This window comes from Humulus lupulus, chromosome 3 (genome assembly GCF_963169125.1).
Source record: "Humulus lupulus chromosome 3, drHumLupu1.1, whole genome shotgun sequence".
NCBI lineage: Eukaryota > Viridiplantae > Streptophyta > Magnoliopsida > Rosales > Cannabaceae > Humulus > Humulus lupulus.
Genome location: NC_084795.1, coordinates 99,163,643 through 99,173,839, shown reverse-complemented (window position 1 = coordinate 99,173,839; position 10,197 = coordinate 99,163,643).

The following is a 10,197-nucleotide window of genomic DNA, read 5'->3' as shown; positions in this document are numbered from 1 at the left end:
TGGTAAGCACCATCGTCCTCGCATAGTTTTGTCTTATAGTATTCGGTTCGTAATTGAACCTTGATCTTAAAAATGTCTCTTTTTAGGTCCCTATCGCCGCACACCTTTCGTTGACTCTTTCGACAAACGATTTAGGAAGATGAACACCATCCATGACGAGGAGTTGGATCTCACCTTCCTCGTCACCGATGCCCACCTCTGGCTGTATGGGCTATTGCAGAGGGGCAGAGCATAAGCCCAGTGGTCCTCACCAAATTGCAGGACTCGAAGCAATCACGACACGAGGCGAGGCTCCACACGGACTATGTGGCGGTCAAGGCGCAATTTGAATACATGGAACACCTTCGTAAGGAGCATGCAAAGGGTGTCCTCTCCATCAAGGCAGTCGCGGAGGCAAAGGAAGATGAAGAGCTTGAGGCAGAGCTCGAGGCAGGGATCGAGTCATCTTCCATGCCTCAAGGTAAATCCCCAATTGTCCTTCATTATCCTAAGCATGTAAGGGAGGGAACTAGACTCGACCATTCTTCATTTTTGCCCTCGCTTTTCGAGTGTGGTCAAGTCTCAGGGCATCATTGGTCTGAGGAAGAGTATCAAGACTATTAGGACCTCATCGACAAGCTCCTCTACAATATGAGGAGGAAGAGACACCCCCAAGGTTCAATGCCTCTTGGCAAGAAGACAACTATGTATGCCACTTGGTTTTTTCAATATGAGACCAATCTGACGTAGCAGATGGGTGGGCTCATTCACGAATTCGCCCATTTTATCCTCCACTCCGAGGAGCCTAATCGTGGTGGGGCTCCCAAGGAGATTTATACTTAATCTCGCATGTGTTTTTACTTGTTTTTTTGTTTTCCATCCCTTCCAAGGGTCTAACCAGTTTGTTTCTTTTGTGTAGAAAGCATGGGTCTGTTCGAATTTGTCAGATCGAAGCATCAAAGGGTTTCGATACCCTCTCAGATATTTTTCCTGACAACATCAACCACGGTGCTCACACCCCCGGCCGCTACAGCTCCAACCCTGGTTTCCTAAGTAGCCTCTGCAGCTACTCCACCAGTCCTCACTCCGAGGACGGTGGCTCCAGGTGAGGTCATTGACCTCTAGGCTTCCTCCCCTCAAGATGGGGGATTCTTTGGGAAGGGTAAGGAAATCCCTTCTAACACACCTGACTCCCCTCTAGTCAAGGTACCTCGGTTGATAATCTTCCTAGAACACTATGACGGGGAAGACCTAGAGACACACAAGCGGATCATTGAGTACTACAATGCTTGCATTGAGGAGGGCGATGAGGAATTTAAAATCCTTGCTTAGTTTCTGCTCGAGGGTTGGCTGAAGGATCCTATTGTTCCCCCTTGCCACGAGGAGTTGGAGCTTCTCCTCGCAGAGAGAATAGGAGAAAGGGTCGTTCTACTGTCCACAGAACTTCTTCATGGTTTAGTGGGGTCCTTATGCGAGAAGCCTTCTCGTAGCTTCACCCGTTGTGGTAGCGATAATGAGGTTTCACTGATAGCCATGAGCTGCCATTCTTCCTTGAGGGTAAGTCTCATAATTTTTACCTTAATTTAATGTCTATTTCTCCATCTTTTTGCTGATTTGATATTCTAATTTGGCTGACTGCGGCCCTCAACCAACGACTCCGAGACATCATTTTGATGCGGTCCTTTGAGCTAAAGGGGGCTCATGAGGAGCTAGCCCAGGCTCGGGAAAAGCTTGCACAGCTGCAAGAAACTGCGAACCCTTTGGAGGAGCACTTACGACTCTAGAAAGAAGTGGATGACACAAGGGCCCGTGTCCGCGAGGTGGAGGCTCTATTGGCCACTAAGCTGTGAAAGCTATCCACTTTGGAGGAGACTTCCTATAAGTTGCTAGTGGATGCTGCAGATCGCACCCGGGTCGTGTAGAAGGAGCTAACTAAGGCTCGTAAAGAGCTATGGCTAGGCCAGGCAGAGTCTATGGATCGCGCCGAGGAGCTGAAGAAAACCAGGGAGGACACTGCAAGGGCCACCAAAGAGGCCAAAGACCTCTGTCACCGAGCAGAAGAACTGGAGAAAGACCTTGATGTGATAGTCGACAATACATTATTTGTTGCGTGGTAGAGCAACAAGGATATGGATCTCTCATTCACCGAGGATCCCAACATGAGGACAATGCTCGAGGCGCGTCTCGAGGCAGAAGAGGCCAGGGCAACCCGGGAGAGGAAAGCATTGGCGGCGGGTCGCATTCCCAAAGCAGACCCTACAATAGAGATGGTGGTGGAGGTGCCCCCAGACCAAGGATCCCAATAATTTTGTCCTATATTATATTGTAGCTAAGTAGGCCTGTGTGCCATAGTTTATTGGGGTATAGACAATCAATGCCCGAGCCCTCAAGAACTGTTGTAATTATTTTTCCATTAAACTTATGCAGTCGACACTACTTTATTGCCATGATCGCACTAGTATTATCGAATTGACAATGAATAAATAGGCAATATTGACTTTGTCAATTCAACTCAATGTACTCGTGAGAGTGTCAATTCGCTGAATCATGTCTTGTGCCCAAGTCTTGAAGACTTGAGATTTTATCGACTTCTCTTAGTACTTAGGCAATTTTTTAGGCATTTACTTTTGCTCTTGTAGGCTCACAGTCCTTGAGTAAATTTAACGCACTGTCAAGTGAAACTTCGACGCGGCCCTACATCCCTGAGTTCCAATGACTGAGGATGGGGCCTGCTTGTGGTACTTAGAGCTTGAGCGTCTTCCTGCCAGTGTTTATATGCTTGCGCATCTAGTGTTTCATCTTAGGCTCGAGGTCATAAGAGTATCTTTGATGAGGTGTCAAGTGAGGACACTTGATTATCCTACACCTTCAAATTCCAATGACACGGGCTTTAGGAGGTATTGTACTGTCGGGTTCTGCCTTAGTGCTCGACACTTAAGACATTTAGTGTTGCCTTCCAGGGTCAATGTCCTTGAAAATGATTTTAATATCATTCTGTGTCCCCGAGTCCTAATGACTCAGGGCTTTAGGGGGTCATCCACACTTAGCTATCTACCCCCAGAAACGTGGTCACCGGTGGGCTAGCTTGGGATTCTTGATTTCCCCCCCGAGTACACAGCTCGGGACCTAATCATATGGAAGTCATGAACTCATTATCCCAGACCTAGGAGGTTGAGTTTCCCACCCTTTGACTAGGTATTTCATGACACTCAAGTTTAAGGGCTCGAGGTCTAACCTCGAGTTCCAATGACTCGAGCCTCTGTTCGCATCTCGAGATCATAGGATGAGTCACCGCTCCTCGAGCGCGGTGTCCTCTAGAGGTAACATCAGTCCATACTCGTGCTACTTTGGCTTTATTTACTCTTAGGTTCAATATCTTGTAGAGTATTTTGCTTAAGTCTAAGGTGACTTATGCTCGTGCCCGAGTACCGATGACTCAAGCTTTTGTTCACATTTCGAGGATTGGACTCTGTTCATTACTTCTCGGTGCATGCTATCCTCGGGAGAATGCGCCAAATCCAATCTCGCGTTACTTGGATCTTTTTGGCTCCATCTTCTACCAGGCCATTTAGCTATGGGATTCCATGATACTAGAGGTGCTTCACTTGTCGAGTAGCCAAGCTCCCCATGTCATGGACTTCCTGACGCTGCTTTGTTCGAGGCATATGGAGGACTTGGGCAGAACTCCTCAGGTGCAATGTCCACGTGAGGCATCCCATGTCTGCCTTGGGACCAATTACAGAGTACTCGGTCTTCCGTTCGCATCTCAAGTTTAAGGGACTTGATCATAGCTCCTCGGGCACAATGTCCACGAGAGGTGACTCAAGTCCATTCTCGCGCTACTAAGATTCTTAGTTTAGTCTCTAGATGCTAAGCCCTACTCTTCTTGGAACAAGATAAGTTCCTTAGGTAAAACTCAAGACTAGTTTCCTAGGTTTTTCTATTCTCAGGGTAGTGACTCTAGGCTTACTCTGCTTTTGACAAGCTTAGTTTCCTAGGTCATTCCCCGTGTGGCGTGACGCTGCCCTAACTCCATGTCCCCCAAGTGATCAGAGACTATTTTGCATTCACTAGTCCAAGCCACCGAGCGGGTGCTCTATACATAGCATCAACAGAATAAAGGAAACCAAAAAAAAAATATAAGCAGACAAGAAAATTTATTCTTTACCCTGTTTTGTATACACAGTTTCCATTAAATGTGCCCGGAGGCGACAATGAAGATTACAGAAATTAATAAAGTCCACTGCTCATATTACTGGTAATACTGATGAAGATGCTCGACATTCCAGGCGAGAGGTATCAATTCCCCATTCATTCGGGCCAATTTGTATGTCCCCGAACATACAGCACTCTCAACTTGGTATGGGCCCTTCTAGTTAGGTCCCAACACTTCTGCACCGGGGTCTCGGGTGGCTAAGAAGACTCTTCGCAACACCAGATCTCTGACCCCAAAACTTTCTATCCTTCACTTTAGAGTTGAAATACCCAACCACCTTTTGCTGCTAGGACGCTACTCGAAGCTGTGAAACTTCATGGAACTCCTCCATGAGGTCCAGCGAATCTCAAAGTAAAACGTGGTTTGTGGTCGGGTCATACATGTCCCGTCGATGCATGGAGACTACTGCCTCAACTGGGAGCATGTCCTCATACCCATAGGCCATTAATTGAGAATGGAAAGTGGCCAGTGGAGGTCCTGGCAGTGGTGCGGTAGCTCCACAATGCCCTAGGCAACTCCTCAGGCCAAGCGCCTTTTGCCTACTCAAGCATTTTCTTTAAAGTGGCCTTGAGCATCTTGTTGACTGCTTCCACCTTCCCATTTTCCTATGGGTGGGCGACAAAATAAAAGCTTTTCATAACCTCGTGCTGCTAACAAAAATCCATGAACACCTCACTGTCAAACTGCAGACCATTGTCGGAGACTATCTTCCTAGGGAACCCATAGCGATAAACAATGTTCTTGATGACGAAGTCCAAAGCCTTCTTGGGCGTGATAGTCGTGAATGGCTCAACCTCGACTCACTTTGTGAAGTAATCAACTGCCACTATCGCATACTTCACTCCTCCTTTTCTCGTGGGCAGTGACCCGATAAGGTCAATTCCCCAGACCGCAAAGGGCCAAGGACTCATCATCTGAGTTAGCTCATTCATAGGAGCTCGAGGTATGTTGGAAAAATGTTGACACTTGTCACACTTCTTGACATAGTCCATCACATCTCTGTTCATGGCCGGCCAGAAGTATCCCTGCCTCAAAATTTTCTTGGTAAGGCTCTGCCCCCCAGCGTGGTCCTCACAAAAACCCTCATGCACTTCCCAGAGTATTATACTGGTTCTTGCTTTGACACACACTGTAATAGAGGCAATGAATATCCCCACCTATACAACTTGCCATCCACGATAATATACCAAGGCGCCTAGTAAAGTAGCTTCTGAGCTATTTTCTTGTCCTACAACAACTCTCCCGAGGAGAGATATTTCACTATGGGCTCCATCCAACCATCCTGGGCTGGATTGCCTCCACCTCCTCAGGAGCTAAAATGCTCAAGGAAGACAAGTAGTCGATGGGGACCACATCGATCAGTTCAGCGTCCTTGGTGGTTGCAAGCTTGGCCAGGGCGTCAGCGTTCAAATTCGGTTCTCGTGTCACTTGTCGAATTGTGAACTTTCTAAAGCCATGTAACATATCTTGGGTCTTCGCTAGGTAAGCGACTATTTTTGTTTCTGATGCCTGGTACTCCCTGAGTACTTAATTAACTACTAGCAGCGAGTCATTGAAAATCTCGAGGCCCTCAGCCTTATGCTCAAGCACAACTCGAAGTCCATCAATCAACGCGTCATGCTCTACTTCATTGTTGGAGGCATCGAACCCAAATCTAAGGATGTTGTGGACCCTGTGTCCTATGGGGGATACTATAATGAGACCTTCCTTGACACCATTTTCATTCAACGACCCATCTACATACATCTTCCACGTGGGCCCGTCAATCGGGGCTCTCATAGGCCCTTCATGATTTCCCGTGCACTCGACGATGAAATCTGTCAGTGCTTGCCCCTTTATATCCATCCTTGGGAGATAAGCGATGTCAAACTGACTAAGTTCGACATCCCACTTCAGGAGTCTCCCGGACATCTCTGGATTTTGGAGGACTTGCCGCAAGGGGTGGTTCATGAGAACCATGATGGGATGTGCCTGGAAGTAGAGCCTTAGCTTTCGAGAAGCTACCATCAGGCAAAAGGTCAATTTTTCCATGAACGGGTATCTAGACTCTACTCCGAGGAGCCTTTTGCTCACATAGTATACGGGGTGCTGGACACGGCCTTCCTCATGAAATAACGTAGCATTGGTGACATTCTTAGAGATAGTGATGTAGAGCAAGAGGGGTTCCTTGTACACGGGCTTTGATAGGATAAAAGAGTTTGCCATATGAGCCTTTAAATGTTGGAATTCTTGCCCACACTCCTCCATCCATTCGAACCTCTGTCCTCCTCGGAGGATGTTGAAGAATGGGATGCACTTGTCTGTTGCCTTTGAAATGAAGCAGCTCAAGGCCGCGATCCTCCCAATGAGGCTCTAGACGTCCTTATGCCTTCGAGGAGATGGCATGTCAATTAGGGCTTTAATCTTTTTAGGAATGGCCTCTATTCCCCGTGAATTGACGATGAAACCCAAGAATTTTCCATAGGTGATGCCAAAGGTGCACTTTTAGGGGTTCAACTTCATTCCAAACCTGTGGAGAACCGAGAACACCTCCGCGAGGTCCCTCACGTGATCGGGGGTCGTCTAGACTTTACCAGAATGTCGTCTACATACAACTCCATGTTCCACCCCGAATTTTCTTTGAACATACGATTCACGAGCCTCTAGTCGGTGGCCCCAATGTTCTTCAGTCCGAAGGGCATCACCTTGTAGCAGTACACTCCTTTGTCTTTTCAGAAGCTAGTATGCTCTTGATCTGTGACATGTGTGGAAATTTGGTTGTATCCTGAGTATGCGTCCATTAAAGACAAGAGTTCGTACCTAGAGGTGGCGTCGACCATCTAATCGATCTTCGGCATCGGGAAATAATTCTTAGGACATGCCTAGTTAAGTTCTGAAAAATCTATGCAGGTCCTCCAAATGTCATTTGGCTTAGGCACGAGGACTGGATTGGATACCCACTTGGGGTATTGCGCGCTCCAGATGAAACCGTTTGCAAGTAGCTTGTCCACCTCCACCTTTAGGGCCACTACTCGAGTCTAATCAAACATCCTCCACTTCTGCTGGATCTGAGAGATGTTTGGATCAACATTCAAAGAAAGGAAAATTATATTTGGGTCAATGACTGTCATGTCGAAGTGAGATTACGCGAAGACATCCTGGTTTTCCCGATCGTTGAGATTGTCGCTAAGATCTGATGGACATTTCTTTGCAGGTTCACGCCCATGGGTCTTATTGCACCGATGAGCATTAAAGTCATCCCATAGGTCATCCTGAAATCAAAACATGTCATTGTTCTCAGGTCGAGCAACCTCTGTTTCCTCGTCGAACTCAACATTCTCATTGTTAACCGAGATGCTAAAGTCACGCTCTCCGCAAACAGGGAAGTTTTGTATGCTGGCCCCTCAGCCATTGTTCTTGTGGTGATGACAAGGTGTTTGGGGGAAAACACCTTTGGGCCTCGCACTATCCGTATTGGCGCGCCCGGGCGGAACGCCCCGGGCTCCATGAGCACTGGCGGCCTGGCGGTGTCTTCGGGCTCCCTGGCCATCCCCCACGCTAGTTGGCCTTGGGACCTAATTGTCTTTAGGGTTCTGATGAGCCTTCTTTGATTTGTGAGTAGGGTTATCATCAACCTTATCTTTTTCAAAATCATGTGGCAATGGTGGGGTTCCATCTCCAGCTGGGTGCACAGGAGGCATGCCAGCTGGTGAATCTCGCGCCATCTCAGGCGGGTGCTCGGGAGGCACACCAGCTAGTGCGACAGGTGGCATTCTTGCTAGGGGTGTAGGGGGCACACCTGCTGGCTGCCTAGATGGTACTTCACCATGGGGTTCCACTCGCAGCCCTTGGGCCGCTAGAGTAGCCCTCATGGCGTTAACTATCTCCTGTAGGGCGGCGACGTTACTCTTTTGGGTGTCGATCTTCTGCTGTTGAGTGGCCACATGGTCACGGAGCACCACCAATTCTAGTGTCTCCTCCACGTCCATGGGATTAGGATACCTCCTCATAGTATTCATCGTTGCCCCCATCGTCCATGCCATCATACTCAACATTTTTGTCATAGTCTTCCACTGCGTTAGGGTGGTCTTGCGGCAGCATGTGACTAGTTTCTCTTCCCTCATCTGCGATGTGAGGGGTGGTATCATTTGGTGCATACCTTTGAGTGGTCACCATGATTGTTCTTCAAGTTTCCCTCAAGCTCTCAATGAAAGCACCAAAATTTTGATTGCCTTTTTCGCTATCAACTTAATCTGAAAGATTAAAGGAAAAACGAGGAAAGAACACAAGATTTTACGTGGTTCAAACTGTAAAAAAGCCCTAGTCCACGAGTCTCTATTATTTAGTGAGCTTAAAGCTTGTAGTAGCAAGCTTTAATGGTGGTTCTCAGGAAGCATATATATTGCACTGAGTTACAGAGTTTCTCTTTAAAAAACTGAACCCTTTACAAGGAGATACCTGAACCCTATTTATAAGGGTTGGGGTCATTAATGTTAATCATCTCTCATTAATATCAGATTCCCCTCTTTTGGGGTAACAGAAAGGGTTGTACTAAAATAAAGACTATGGCCCACGCGTATTATACGGAGCCCATTGCAGAAACTCATGCACCGGCTTTATGAGGAACATATCTGTGATTGTCAGGGTGCGGCGCACGTTTGCCCATGTCAGGCGCATTATGGGAAATATCGATTGTCGATTGTACGAACTCAGCACTACTAATCAAGGCTCACCAAAGGTTGTCAAATGATCCTCTCGAGGCCCACATCCGCATTGACTGACACCTAATTGCCCCTAATTACCCCTAATTGCCTCATGTCGGGTGGCGAAAACATGGACAACACAGTTAAATTATAAAAAAAAGTAATTACATAGTTTAGTTATCCTATACTCAAAAAATTCACACCCAGATAAACAAACTTGATTCATGACAATAAACAAATGATTACAACACAACTTGATTTGAATGATACAAAATGTAGAATCAAACTTCACTTCTTAGTTTTGCAAGCTCCACTCATCTTTTTAATCCTACATGTTTGAACCCCCTTCAATATTTGTTGAATATGTTCCCCACTTGAAGAAGTATCGTATTTCTCTACGTCATTGGATACAGACCGACACTTTTGCCAATTTCGTCAATTTTAGAATCGATGCTATTGCTGGTGACGCGTTTGACCTGGGCAAAAGCGTCGGTCAGTAACTTACGCTATTGCTTAGATGCGTTGGTATGCAACCGATGCTTCTGATAAGCAGATGCGTCATTCTGTAATTGACACTTCTAAGACTGAGATGTGTCGGTTATAGACCAATGCATATGTTTGCGTCTGTGTAGAACCGATGTTAATATGTTTAAAAATTTGATTATGCAATCTATTTCTGCCATTTTCCCTCTGTAGCAAAACAGAAGTAGAAGCAGAAACATGTATACATATCAAAAGTATATATTTATATGAAACTATATATACAATGGTCAAGATATATGATTCAAAAAATAATATCCATATACTCGAGAGGGAAAATAATGCGTACGTTAATTTCTAATGAAAATCTACTAACTTAATCATTCTTTATAGTAAAAAAAATAAGTTAATAAAACTAATATAAGCCCATGTATTAGAGACAAAAAATAAGTTAGCTAGTAAACTAATCTATGTCAAGAAGACAAATGACTCAAAAAATAATATCCATGCTCGATCGATATATGCAGGAGGTACTAGCTAGCATTAATTCTCATCAAACACTAAGATGAGGTATAATTGAGTCCGCCCATTCATCTCGTACGGTGTTGACTTCTTCAAGTGGGTACACCACTGTGCTTTTGAACTATTTATGAATTCAAAATATTAGTTAGGCTTGATTTATATATGATTTTATAATAAAAATTAAATTAAACTATATAATAACTAATAAATTAAAAAATACTTACGTGACGACTCAAGTAGTTCTTTGGGTTCGGCTCTGAAACGACATCCCTTGCGAACTTCATTACGTAGTACACACACTTGATGTCATCATCCTGC